Here is a 14,938-nt window from a genome sequence, read left to right on the forward strand (position 1 = left end):
GACTGTGGTCATATCACTCTGATGAATCCAAATAGGTCTCCCATCCTTAGCTCTCTAATAAGTGTGGTAGGGGAGGCATATGAGAGCTGCTATTGTGTCGTCATCAAAACCTTGGGTAGTCCTTTTCAATTTATAGTAAGTGTGTAGCTCTCCTTCTCCTAGGACTAGAGAGTCCCTAAAAAATGTGTTGATAGTCGCTCTATCATAACATACCCATTTGCCTCTAACCCAAGAGTGCATCTTGTAACACCTTAAATTTAATTTCAATTAAATAATAATTTCGCAAATCAGATAAGAAAATTTTTCATAAAAGATTTCGAAATAAGTGAAGGGTTACAAATTAATATCAAATAACTATTATAGGACTAGTTCAATTACAGCAAAGTTCAAAATAATATCTAAGTCCTATAGTAGTCCATCCATCCCTTCACTGAGTCCAGTGCTGATCGTCTTAATTACCTGAAAAATGAATGTAAGGGTGAGTACTCTACACTACCCAAAAACACTCAATCAATGTAGAGTCTTACCTCCAAAACATTTCCAACACATTAAACAAACGCAATCACAAGCAGGATTTCACATCCATAAGTACAATTCATAAACCCATGCATATGCACGCCAGCCACACTCACTATGGCATTGTGATCACAGATTTACACCATGAATGGTTGTCGGTTACTCCTCCCTCACGGATACCACATGGGCAGTCACAGATCACTCAGCAAGGATAGTGGTCAGAGGTCTAGTTAGGAAGAGAGTGTATGGCCCGTGGTGCACCCGTTTCGCAGTCGGTGTCACCACCACTTCCTCTTCCACAAGGTATTTCTACCGTCCTCATCTCCCATATTCCCAGTGTATCGCTGAACCATTCACAGCACATTACAACTGCGCTAAAATGCCTATTCACACATATTTCATTCACGCATGCAATAGTCATGCTTACACACGGCACATAGCCCACATTTATTCACAATATCATTAATTCACCAATCAATGGCATTCCATCACACACATTCACCCTCACGGGGTCCAATTATTCTATCACACATCACATTGCATATCAATTTCCATCAAACATACAATTTCTATCTTCTATCTCAGCCACATTGCATTAATCATCAAAACAAATAAGAATTACAATACATTGAGATAGGTAGAGTCCCCCTTTACCTTGGATTGAAGACCCACATGCTAAATCCACTAAGAATTGTTGCCCCTCACGGATTTCGTCCTAAACACATGGAGAAACTCTATGAGAACCCAAGGAAACCAAGAAACAGAGAAAGGGGATGAAAAACTGAAACCCTAACCATTAAAACTCCCCTCCAAGCGTCCCTCACACGAATTCAACCTTCAATCAAGCTCCCGAACGGCTTTGGAGCCAATTAATTGGTGGAATAGGGCTTTGGGAATGAGGGGATCCAAGGAATTTCAAAGGGAGAGGGAGAAATAACTCTCCCCGAACCCTAACCCCCTTTAAATCCTTTTCTGGTCGTGACACTCTCGCTACAGCAAGTTATTCTTGCTGCAGCGAAAGGTGTCTCGCTGTAGCGACGCCCTTTGTCGCCACAACGAAAATCTCAGACGAAATTGCACTCTGGTTTCTGCAGAATCTCGCTACAGCAAGACTGCACCCAGAAATGCACCCCAAACTGTCACTCTCTCGCTGCAGCGAGAACAGCCCAGAATTACTCCCTGCACTTAGGCACTTAGCCCATTTCAGCCTAACCAATCATGCATACACACACACACACACACATATGTATGTATATATACTAATATCCATAACATATATCCAAAAATATACACATATATGCATTTAGATTTATATAAATAACAATAATTAATATTACCAAAACTCAGGGCGTTACACATCTCGGGCCTCCTTCCTGACTCAATAGGATATGCATTGGCATAAAACATCCACTCTACTTCTTGATCAAATTTGAGCATTGGCTCAGCAATCGGCCTCCATCTTCTTCTATCAATTTCATCATTGAATTTTGGGTATTCTTCTGGTTGAAGTTGTACTCTTCTCTCCTCAATGAAGGTCTAGTGCTTGATAATTTCATATCTCTCAGCTCTCACATTTTCCTTGAACCTCTCCTTGTCAAAGCTTGCTTCAGAAGTGTTTGGTCCTATCTTTTGCTTCTTAGTTTTGGGTCTAGGGTTTACTCTAGCAGTTTGTTTAGTCCTCACCATCCTAAAATTTTAAAATAGAGCAGAATGTTACAATAGATTTGATTCAGTTTAGGTTAGCATGCAGAATTGAACATGTTATGCTTGAAGTCATGTGGGTATTTGCTAAATATTAAGCATAGATGAATGAGTTAAGGTGTAGCAAATTTTAACCCAGCTGTATGATTACACTTAGCTTTTCCAGCTAGCAATGCATGCAAGTGTTTATATAAATGAAGTGTTGTAGAGTTTAGCTATTTCCCTAACCTAGTCATGATGCAGAAATAGTACGTATGGGAGTTCTTGCTAAATTCAAATAGCTCTAAACAACTGGACTAACTCAGGTGTGTTCAATAATGTGCCTAAAATTTCAAAAATAGCCAAGGAATATAGAATAGGCATTTTATCAAACATGTAGAGTGCACCCAGCCGCCATTCATTTCCAATTTAATTAGGGCCAAACAATTGCCTCCAGCTTATTCCAAACAGTTAATTCAAAGTTCCAGCATAAATCAACTCGGTAAAACTGAACAGAGAAAGCATTTTCCCAAGGGCATTTCATCAAATAATTAGGGTATCACTCTTTCAAATTTATTGTAATTGCATTTCAAATTAAGGAATTAAGCACTCATTACAGCTTAATGCAATAACAAAATAAACAGAACTCTCGAAACATTGCCTTCAGAGGACTTTTTTCAAACATATATCATATTTGCCCTATTTCAGTTCAACATGGTTAAGAGCACCCACATTTGTAACATCCTAAATCTTTTAAATTTTAAAAGCTGCTTATTCATTTATACAACTCAGGATACTATATAAATATTTAATATATGAAAAATATTGTCAGTATAAATAGATAAAATACATATTTGTAATTAATATCGTTTACAAGATTTAACAATACAGAAATTATTAAATAAATAACAATAAGCACAAATTATAATTACTCGAAATAAATTTTTACAACATTGGTATAAAACCTGCAGTAATACATGTTTCCTATAATAATTTACAAACTATTTGGTAAAACAAGTGGGACTCAAAATAATATGTACATGACCAAAATTAATACATCTCAAAGACAATTTAAGTCCCAGAGCAGCCCCAAAATATATTCCAACACTGAGAACTCAGTACTAGTCAATTCCATACCAGCTTTCTATCTTTGTCAGGTCTTCAGAATCGAGATCATCATCTGATCCAAGATAAAGATCACCTGGATCAGCTGTAACTTCAGTACCAATAACTCTTTCAAAAGTCCATCTAGATGGTCTTCCAAGATGGTCATGATCGTGATAAGTAAACAGATAGGTGATGGCTGTCGAGGTCCTAACAATACCACTATACATATAAATACACAGGGTCTGATATATTCTATTCCTAGGAAAATCAAACGGAATACTACAAAAGAAATTCATATCTAATGTAACAAGAGTTCTAGGTTCAGTTTCTACCAAAACAGCAAGTTTAAAGTAACACAGTCGTTGATATTCATTAAATACATAATTTAACCTATAATGTATTGAACTATCTATTAGTCTAACTCTTTCCTAAGGCTCTGTCATCCTGATCTCTTGAAAATATTAGTAAGGATGAGATTTTATTTTATCATTTAAACACAATATTAATTTAAAGACCAACATTATAGCACGATCACAATCATAGAACGCAAGGCAAGGAATAATAAAATCATGAATCTCAAAGCAATATATATCATATATACATATATTACATCACAACTCATTACATTCCTCTCTTTTGGATACGCACTCCCAGTGCACTATGATCATAGATATACGATGCCTCCAGCAGTTCTTGAGGTCTTACACAACTAGATAAATAGTCGATGGTTAGCCCATGCATACGGATACAACGTATACAATAACGGGTCCCTTAGCAAAGGTATAGTTAGGAGTCTAGTTAGGAGTCTAGTCAGGAAACGAGTGTGAGGTCATGTGGCGCATTTGCTCTCAGAAAGAATGTATACACATGAGCGAATGTTGCTCACCACTCTACATTTCCCCCAGATTTCCTATCGTCTCCAGACTCTATACCCCCAGCGTATCTCTGTAACTATTCACACTAGATCCATTCAGCTTTTTACACTTATCTCATACTTTCCTAACAATTCAATGTCAATCAATCATAAGAATCATACAAGAACTCATACATAAAGTACTCTCATGATTACAAAATAGTTATTATGCTTAAAATCACAAAATAAAGCCCTCCTTATCTTAAAATGAAGTTTTGAAAGAAGGTTTGTGAAGGGTTTTGGTGAAAGGATCAAGATCTTCCTAGATATCACAAAAGAGAACATTTTGGGAAGGAAGAAACTTAGAAAATAACCAAAAAGAGAAAACAAAGCTCTAAGAACCTACTTGGAATTGATTGATGTAGTTCCCAAACTTGGATTCGAAAGAAAGTTGAGATTTTAGGGAGATTTTCTGAGAAGAGGGTTAGAGGTCGAGAGAATGGAGGAAGAGCTCGAAACTTGGATTGTAATCCAAGTTTTCTAACTTGGAAACCCTTAAATACCCCTTGACTCATGACATTCTCGATACAACGAGCCCTTCTCTCGCTACAGCGAAAAAATCAGACAAAATTGCACTTTACTGTCTGTCATTCTAGCTCTCGCTACAGCGAGAAGATCCTCGCTACATCGAGAGAGCATCAAAATGCTTCATTTCTGGATGCTCTTTCTTGCCACAGCAAGAGATATCTCACTACAGTGAGATATCCTGCAACTTACATTATTTAAACTCTCTAAAATTCAAATAACTTCACAAATACACCCAACATTCAATGCTATAATAATAAATATAAAAATGAGGATGTTACAACATTTCCATGCCACAAACTCAAAGTATTACAATCAGGTTTGAAACGAAGGAGCTAACATTAATTAATTAAACTAAGCTAGTGAACAGAATCAAACCCAAAGAAAAAATGCGAACAACCAGTGAAAGTAAAAAAAATAAAAATTCAAAGTACCTTATGAAATTAAGGGGTTGAGGAATGAAAGTGAAATACAATTGGAGTGAAACTAAGAGAGGATGCCTCGAAAATGCTTAGGAAAAGTTCACTTAGAGGAAATTTTAGGTAAGTGATTTTTCAAAACTGGGTTGCCCCTATTAATTTTAAAATCTGTGCTCGTGAGGTCTCGCTCAGGCAAGCCCTTCTTGCCTGGTCGCGCAAGTGTCTAGAGAGCAACCCTGTCAGTTCTCGCTTGAGCGAGAACTTTCCAGAGAACGCCCTTTTCATTTTAAATATCTTGCTTGAGCGAGCATACTTGATATAACATATTTTAGATTTACATTTATAGTTTTATTTTGATTTATAAACACTTTTAATATGCTTTATTTTAAGAGTTTTTACCATTTTCTACTTATTTGAACAAATTGGGCTTATTACAAATAAATGCTTTAATTTTATATTTTTGGTTATTCTGACCTCTGACTACTCTTTTAGCCATAACTTTTTCTACAAATATCATTTTTGGCTGATTCCAGCTGCATTAGATTCTACACATCCAGGACTTCAAAATGCATATATAGATTGCTAGATTTGGAGTTATTTTTTATTTTATATGATTTTTGAAGTTGAGGCAGTTTGCTGAATATTGTTGCGGGATTACATTTAAGCCTTTTGTTATTAGATAATTGTAATTGGACTTATAGTTATAATAAAATCCTAAATTTTGGCCATTTAGCTTACCCTAATCAAAACCTATAAATAAACTACTAAATTTTTGAATTAAGGGGTTGGATTAGACTTTGAATATTTAGATTTGGCCGTAATAAGAATCATTATTTTTATTTTCTCTTGAATTTCCTTGTTCTCTTCCCATCCTTGCGTGGGTTAAGTGCTTCGATAGAAGGCTAAACCTCCCATTCAATCTACGAAATTCAAACGGTATAATTCTGATTTGAATTCTAGGCCAAATTGCTCTAAGTTTATTCCCTTTTTCTCTAAACTTAGATTTGTGTATTACGATCGAGATTAACTTTTTTATTGTTAGAATTCAAATTAGGATTCGATTGATATTCTAATTTAATAATTAATTCTGGTTAGGTTAAATGATAATTTGATTTAATCCGTGATCTAGTTTAATCAGGTTATTCGGTTAAATTAATAATTGAATTGGATAAATATTCAAATTTGGATTAAAATCTTTAGTTACCGTGATAATCGGAGTTACATGCATTCGGTATTCTGTAGATTGATATTTTTTTTCATTTGCTTTTACTCAATTTTATTTTGTTCGCAGTTTATTTTAATTAATTTGCAGATTTCAAACCCCCAAAACTATACTCGCATTCTTTAAAAAAAACCTAAAATTGAATTTAACTGAAAATGTGTCTCTCTGAATCGACCTAGGTTTAGCTCTATACTACAATATCCTTAGAAAACTTAGTTGTTTTGATAACAACTCGGGATCATCTGTAACACCTTATATTTCTTTCCTCAATATATGATAAATTTTCATAAAAATTTAAATAGTAAAATAAATTTTTCTTCAAAATCTCTCTAATGAGAAAGAAACACTGAAATGATATAAGTTTCATTAAGTAAAATTTCATTAATTCATAAGTACTTTAGAAAAACAAAGATTCTAAAGTTTTTATCAGCAACAAACAGAAATAGTAGTTTTACAACTATTTCAAAAGAATGCTATAGAACTGAAAATATTCATTACATAACTCAAAATAACTAAGTCCTATAGCAGTTCGCATCCATCCATGCACTATAAGCCTGGTACTATTCGTCCTGGTTTCCTGAAAAATGTTGTGTAAGGGTGAGTCTCTACCCTACCACTCATACATAACACATATTCATCACACACATCTTATCACGATTAAAGAAAACATCATGGCATTACATATCACAGTGTCATATATAGCATATTCTCATCTCAACATAGATTATATTCCATAGATTCACAATTTCTTTTACTTTCATCCGCGCTTACCGCGCCCTGTGGCCACAGTTATCCGATGCCTCTATCTCAAGGTCTACATCCATGTAAATAGTCGCCGGATGGCCTAATGCAATACGGATACAATGAATGTAATAGACGGCCCCTTAGCAAAGGTAATGGTCATGAGTCAAGTCGGGAAACGAGTGTGTGGCCATGTAGTGCATTCAAACACAATATTCCGTGCACAATCCCGAATGTCACTCACCACCCTGCATTTCCCCAAGATATCCCATATCGTCTCCATCTTCCACTCCCCAATCTATCTCTGTAACTATTTACATCATATCTTTTTCCATCTCATACTCTTTCGAGTATATTCAAATGTTCACATATGTCATTTCTCATGTTCACACATATTTTTCATCATATTTCCACATACTTTTCATCATATACATCAAACCATGGCATATTAACAATACACATCATTTTTACATGAAACACAATATATTCAAACATGAAACATCCATCTCTTTGTATATTTCATATCACAAAATCATATAATCATATCAACCATCCTCAATATACCTTATCATGCCTTATTTGGACATAATATCACATTTTCACCATGTATTCATCATAAATCACATCAACAACCAATTATTCTCACTTTTAACCGATTATTTTTCATAAAACAAGGATTATTCCACATATAATCACATACATGACAAGATCTATGAGAATACAAGTAATAAACATAACAAAATGATAAAGTAGAGCCCCCTTTACCTCAAAACAGAGCTTTTACAAGGATTTAACCGAAGATTTAACTCTAGAACGAAGTTTTTCCTAAGAACATCATGAACATCTATAAGAAAAAGAAGAAGAAGAGAAACGAACGGTAAATCTAACTTCAAACTTAGAGAAACTTACTTGAAATCCTTTAGAACGGAAGTGGAATCACAGGTCTGAAGAGAAATCTAAGTTTAGGAGGTTTAGTATGGGAGAAAATGGCGAGATATGACCTTAGAACCTTCGAGAACCTTGGGTAGGAGTGAAGAAATGAAAATTTCATGTGAAGCCCCCTATTTATAGAAATTTTTTTGAAGATGTCAGCGTCAATGTGATGTAAGCGATGATGTCAGCATGATGCAAGCGATGATGTCAGCGTGATGTAAGCAATGATGTCAGTGTCAGCGTGATGCAAGCGATGATGTCAGCATGATGTCAGCGTGAGATCACCAATAACATCAGCATGATGTCATTGTTGACATCAGGGGCTACTGTACATACACGGTTTCTTTCTACTCACAAAGTACTACAGATTTTTCTCAATGATATACTATAGGCATCACACAAAGCATAGGATGTTACAATTCTCCCCTCCTTTAAGGAATTTCGTCCCCGAAATTTGCTAAGTTACAAAAAGATCAGGATATAATTTTCTCATCTTATTCTCAACTTCCCACGTGGCATCTCCTTCATCACTAGTATTCCATATTACTTTAACAAGTGAAATCTCCTTACCCCTTAATTTCTTAACACAGCGATCAACAATTTTCACCGGTTGTACATCATATGACAAATTCTCTCTCACTTGAACAGGATCAAGTTCTATCACATGAGTAGGGTCAGGAATATACTTTCTAAGCTGAGATACATGGAATACAGGATGCAAGTTTGAGAGATTTGGAGGCAAAGCAATTTCATAAGCAACAGAACCAACTTTACTTAGCACTTCAAATGGCCCAATAAACTTAGGAGATAACTTCTTGGATTTTAGAGCTCTTCCAAGTCCAGTTACAGGTGAAACTTTCAAAAACACATGATCACTCACCTAAAACTCCAAAGGTTTTCTCCTCTTATCATAGTAACTCCTTTGCCTATCTTGTTCTATTTTCATCTTTTCTCTGATCAATTTGATTTGCTCATGTTGCTTCTGAACCATATCTGGCGCATATAGGATCGCCTCTCCAGTTTCATACCAACATAAAGGGGTTCTACACTTCCTTCCATACAGAGCCTCAAATGGAGCCATTCCAATGCTTGCATGATAACTGTTATTATACGTGAATTCCACCAAAGGTAGACATTCCTCCCAAGTTCCTTGTTGTTCCATCAGTTACCTGCTGGATATACCTCAAGAGGATTTTCCTTGAAAAATTCTTCCCTACATCCAGAGTAGCAACAATCAGGAAGGAGATTAGCGACATAAGCCAGTTCATCCAAGAAAGTCTATATGAGTATTGGGAGAGATTCAAGAAGCTGTGTGCAACTTGTCCACACCAACAAATCAGCGACCAGTTGCTCATCGAGTATTTTTACGAAGGCCTTGCTCCAATGGAGAGGAGTATGCTTGATGCGGCCAGCGGTGAAACTCTCATGGACGAGACACCATCTGTAGTTTAGGGCACTTACTAACAAACACAAGAGCCATGGCACTAGTGAGAGAAGTGTACAATGTGCATCAACCCAACTAGATGGTAGCGGATTCTATTAAACTTGAGGGAAGAATTGAGGAGCTAACTACATTTGTGAGATAGCTAGTTGTTGCATAATAAACTACTCCATAAAAAGGGATGGCAAGAGATTGTCAAATTTGTTCCTCCATAGAGCACCCCTTAGATTGTTGTCCTTTGTTGCAGGATAGCAACCAAAAGCTTCTGTCCATGGAGTTTTTAGTGGAAGACAAGAGTAATATAGATCTTCAAGTTTCTAGCAACCTCAAAAATAGCAGCTACAGCCATACCAGTTCCAGTACCAGTCTCATAATCCTGCCTTCAATGATCATCCAAATATGAGTGCCTGTAAGCAATAGCAGTAATAGAGTGGCTAAGCAAGTAATAGCTATAGACCACCCCTAATAAGGTAGTAGCAAACACATCAGAATTCTGAGCCTTCGTTGGAGGATTTGGTCAAACAAATGGCCAAGAGCAATCTGCATTTCCAACAGAATGTCAATGCATCCAGTCAAGATCTATAAACACAGATTGGCCAGCTTGCTACCACTGTAAACTAGTTCAAGTCTCAAGGTTTTGGACAACTTTCTTCTCAACCAGAGGTTAAACCCAGAAATGTGAGTACCATAATATTGAGAAGTGGGAAGGAGTTGTTAGACAACTAAAAAAATAAAGAGGTGCAAAATGATGCAGAGGTAGAGAAGAAGCAAAACACAGAGCAACAAACTGCTCCTAGCAGTTCAGAAATTGTTCAAAAACCACATCTCCCCTTTCCAAACAAAGTGGCCAAGTCAAAGCCACCAACAGACTTTGATAAGGAGCTTTTTGAGACATTCAAAAGAGTAGAAGTGAACATTTCACTGCTGGATGCTATAAAACATATTTCAAAATATGCAAAGTTTCTTAAAGAGTTGTGCACCAGCATGAGAAGGCTGAAGGGGGATGAGAGAATCAACATGAGGAGGAACGTGTCAGCCCTCATACAACCCAATCTACCATAGAAGTGCAAGGATCTTTACACTTTTACTGTCCCTTATACGATTGGGAATTCCACCGTCAGGCCTGTAATTTATTATTAGGTAATCTATAATATTTTTTTGCTTGCTAAATGTTAATTGAATGATTATTTGGTATTAAAATAGCTTTAGATGGAGTTTTGAAAGAAAAAAAAAATGAACAGTGCCAGTGAACAGTGCATGTGAACAGTATTTTTGATGTGAAACGTAATTCCAATATGAACAGAAACTCCGTCATGAATAGTGAGGCTGTGTGAACAGTAACTCCAACATGAATAGTGATGACACGATTTTCGTTTGCAAAAAGATTTGTCGCCAATCTCATCAAAATATGAAGAATTTTTATGTAGTCTAGGATGCAAGCCTAGGTTGTCTCCAATGACTTTGGTTGGTAACATACATTGAACATGTTGTAAGCATTTACTATGAAAGCAATTAAAAGGGGATTTTGTGTGATTCCAATTTTAATGTAAAGGCAAGTGATGAAATTAATGAGTTCAATCAATGAAATGTAGCAATCTGATGTGATCCTTGAAGCTTCCTTCAAGAATGACCAAAGGCAGATCGTCCAAGAGTTGTTTCAGCCATGGTTTTGAGCAAATGTATGGAGAGTTTCATGAATCCAGCAACAAATAAAGAAGGAAAAACAAGTGGAAAGCAAGGAAATGGAATTATAATGCAGCACGACACTCCAAAGGATTGGAGATAAGCACCAATGCACTCAACAACAAACCACACTTTCTTTCATTCTTTTTTCTTCAGATTCAACATGTACTATTTGCAATATGTATTTCTCACTCTTTTACTTTTGATTTGCTCACTTTTTTTACTTTTTTTTTAATTTTGCTGTACAATGGCTTTTGTCTAAATTTTGACTCAATTAAAGAAACTTTTGTGCAAAATTTTTGTTCCAATTGTTTTCTTTGAATCTCTAATCACAACATCTAAGTGAAACCCATGCAGCAGCCAATTCAAGCCAATTCCAATTTAGATCACTTGCATGGAGTAATAAGCATGACAAAACATGGAAGGAACAACACACATCAACACAAAAATGGGCACACAGATTGCAAATTCATATCCATCCAAATCTGTGCAAATAATGGTGCAGAATTTATATACACAATTGTACAAAACAAAGAATAGAAGCATATATTTTGGCGCTAAAACAGTACATGACCGAGCAAGATTCCATGAATTTTATGCAGCACTTGAGTTCAATTTGGAGGTAAACCGATCAGCTATACAATTGAATCTATCAAAACACATTACAATATGAACAATCGAACTAATTGATGCTAAGGGAAATGAAATTGTAAATCTGGACAAAATCAAATCTGTATGGAATTGCACCAATTGACGCTAAAAATGAAGTTACGCAGATTGGACAAAAAGCAACACAATTATATGAAATTTGCACCGATTAACAAATTGCATATTGGACAAAATAGAATTGACAAATTGCATATCGGACAAAATGGAATTGCACTGCTTAAACAAATTGCACAATTTGCATATCGGACAAAATAGAATTGACAAATGCAGATCAGACAAAACAACATTCATACTAACAGAATCGGTAGAATTGTGGCATTTGATAAATGCATATCCAGACAAAAGACAACAATGTATTTGACGTTAAATGAATCAGTGAAATTGCAAGATTTGATAATGCAGATCCGGACAAAACATACTTGGATTTTTTACGCTAACAGAATTAAAAGTGCAGATCCAAAAATAAGAAATGTATTTTGGCGCAAAAAGAATTTTATATTAGAAATTGTGATCAATTTTTCAATCTGAATCGATTAATCATCCAATTAGATTTGTAGAAACACATTGCAACAAGAATCAATCGGTAGAAATGCAAGAAATGTTCAAATTCAAATCCGGCAAACAGAAAACCGATTTTGGCGCCAAGAACATGCAATTTTAAAAGTGCTCAGATTTTAGATTAATTTACAAGGTTTTGATGCTCATGGAATGAGGATTTTAGATCTGAAATCTGATCATCAAAACTCCAAATAGATCTAAGTAGATCTAATTTTCAGATTCAAACCAAATTTGGCTCCAAATGAACAACAAGTGCAGAAAATTTGTTCAGCCAAAGGAATTCCAATAAAATGAAGGTGTAGAAGCAAAAAATGCAATTAGATTTTGGAAATAACAACTAGATGAAATCAAAAATTGCATAACAGTACCTCTTGGAGGAGGCTCTTGATACCACATGATGTGATCCTTGAAGCTTCCTTCAAGAATGACCAAAGGCGGATCGTCCAAGAGATGTTTCAGCCATGGTTTTGAGCAAATGTATGGAGAGTTTCATGAATCCAGCAACAAATAAAGAAGGAAAAACAAGTAGAAAGCAAGGAAATAGAATTATAATGAAGCACGCCACTCTAAAGGATTGGAGATAAGCAACAATGCACTCACCACATGGAAGAATCTATGATAAGAGTATGGTTCTAAAATTTTCAATGAGAAAATTCAGAGAAAACTCACTCACTCAAGAGGAGACTATGCTGAAAAATGCATCAAATGAATCAAAAATATGAAAATTACAAAGGAGCTTAGCCTATATATAGGCAAGCTATCTCAAAGCCCAAAATGATCTCTAATGGGCCTCAAAACAAAGAAAAGAGAGGGGATTGGGATTTGGGCTGAATACATGCCTAGAAACATGGTCTAATACAAGCCTAGACAAAATACAAAAGACTCCACCCCAAAGCCCAATGGGCTTCCCGAGCCCATGACCAAAACACACTATTCTAGACATGAACAAAGCCAGTACAAAAAGTGTATACATGTGTGATCCTTTGGCTCCTAGGATCACATCATCACATGACAATCTTTAGTTTGTTCATGTGATTCTATCCCTATCCCTCTCAAGATTCAATACTTTTCCTCTTTTTCTGAATTAGGATAACTCAACAAGCGAGAATTAACATTAAAACCCCATACAAATTTAAGCAAATTACATGAGCTCTAACTCTTTTTTCCAAGATTACGCAATCTTAGAAATTAACTTAGGATTAAGCAAACCAAGTTAAGAATTTCATTAAAATGAATTAGGGTTAATTAAGCAATGTCCCCCTCATTCAACCATTAATTCAATTCAAAGAGTTGTGAAATGTAAATTCATGAAGGAAAGGGAATTATATTGACATTCGTACCCAAGAATTCAAGAATCCATGAACTCACTAAGGATTACAAGAAAGTTTAGCCCTCCATAAGGATAGGTCATACAAATTCAAGATGAAAACAAAGGAAATTCAATATCATCAATGCAAGAATTAAAGGAAAATGAAGAGAAATTGTAAATCAAACCCCAAGATTGGACGTGCTGTCACCCAAGGATCCTAAGCTCTGCAAGTACTCCCTCAAATGGCAAAGAATCTAAAAATGTGTAAAAAGATTCGTACCCTAATTTCTCAAATTCTATTTATAGTGCAGAAACTTTCTCCTATAGTAACTACTATGGTTTCATAGTAATAACACGCAGTACTCTATAGTAATTACTCTCGCCCTATAGTAGCCACGTGCAAGTCTTTTGATTTTGTCCTCTCTGGAGTGTTCACTTTGGTATTAGAGTGATTACTTTGGCTACTCCAGAGTGTCTACTATGGTTCCTTAGTAGCTACACGCAAGTCTTGTGCTTTTGGCCTCTTTGGAGTGTTTACTTTGGTATCAGAGTGATTATTTTGGCTGCTCCAGAGTATCTACTATGGTTCCATAGTAGCTACGTGCAAGTCTTATTCAACTGGGGGTTCTGTAGTTGTTACTATGGATTCATAGTGATCACTTTGGTCTATCCTTCTAGATCTAGCTTGTTGTAGTGTTCACTATGGGATTCAAAGTGATCACTTTCATCTCAAACTTTCTCAAATGCTTAAAATCCATGGAATAAGTCTAGAAACTCCTGCACAATTATTCAAATGATCAAAATTGCAAACTATATCTATGTAAATCAATGTAAATTAACCAAAAATTAAGAAACCTATGATATTTGACCAAAATGATATTTTTATGTTATTTACACTTCTTAAGTTTACTTTTTCTATTAAGAAACATCAAAATGACAAGTAAAAATCCAATAAAATGTGGATTCATCAAACAGTGCCAAAAAAAATTTCTATAAATAGGGATCCTTGCACGAAATTTTCACTTCTTCACACTTCTCAAAGGTTCTAAGGCCATATACCACCATTTTCTCTCATACTAAACCTTCCTAAACTTTAATTTCTCTCCAGATCTGAGATTCTGTGTCTGTTCTAAGGGATTTGAAGTTAGTTTCACCGTTCGTTTTTCTTCTCCTTCTCTTTCTCATAGAAGTTCATGGAGCTTAAGGAGCAGATTGATGATCT

This window comes from Abrus precatorius, unplaced genomic scaffold, assembly GCF_003935025.1.
Source record: "Abrus precatorius isolate BTA unplaced genomic scaffold, Abrus_2018 Scaffold7, whole genome shotgun sequence".
Lineage (NCBI taxonomy): Eukaryota > Viridiplantae > Streptophyta > Magnoliopsida > Fabales > Fabaceae > Abrus > Abrus precatorius.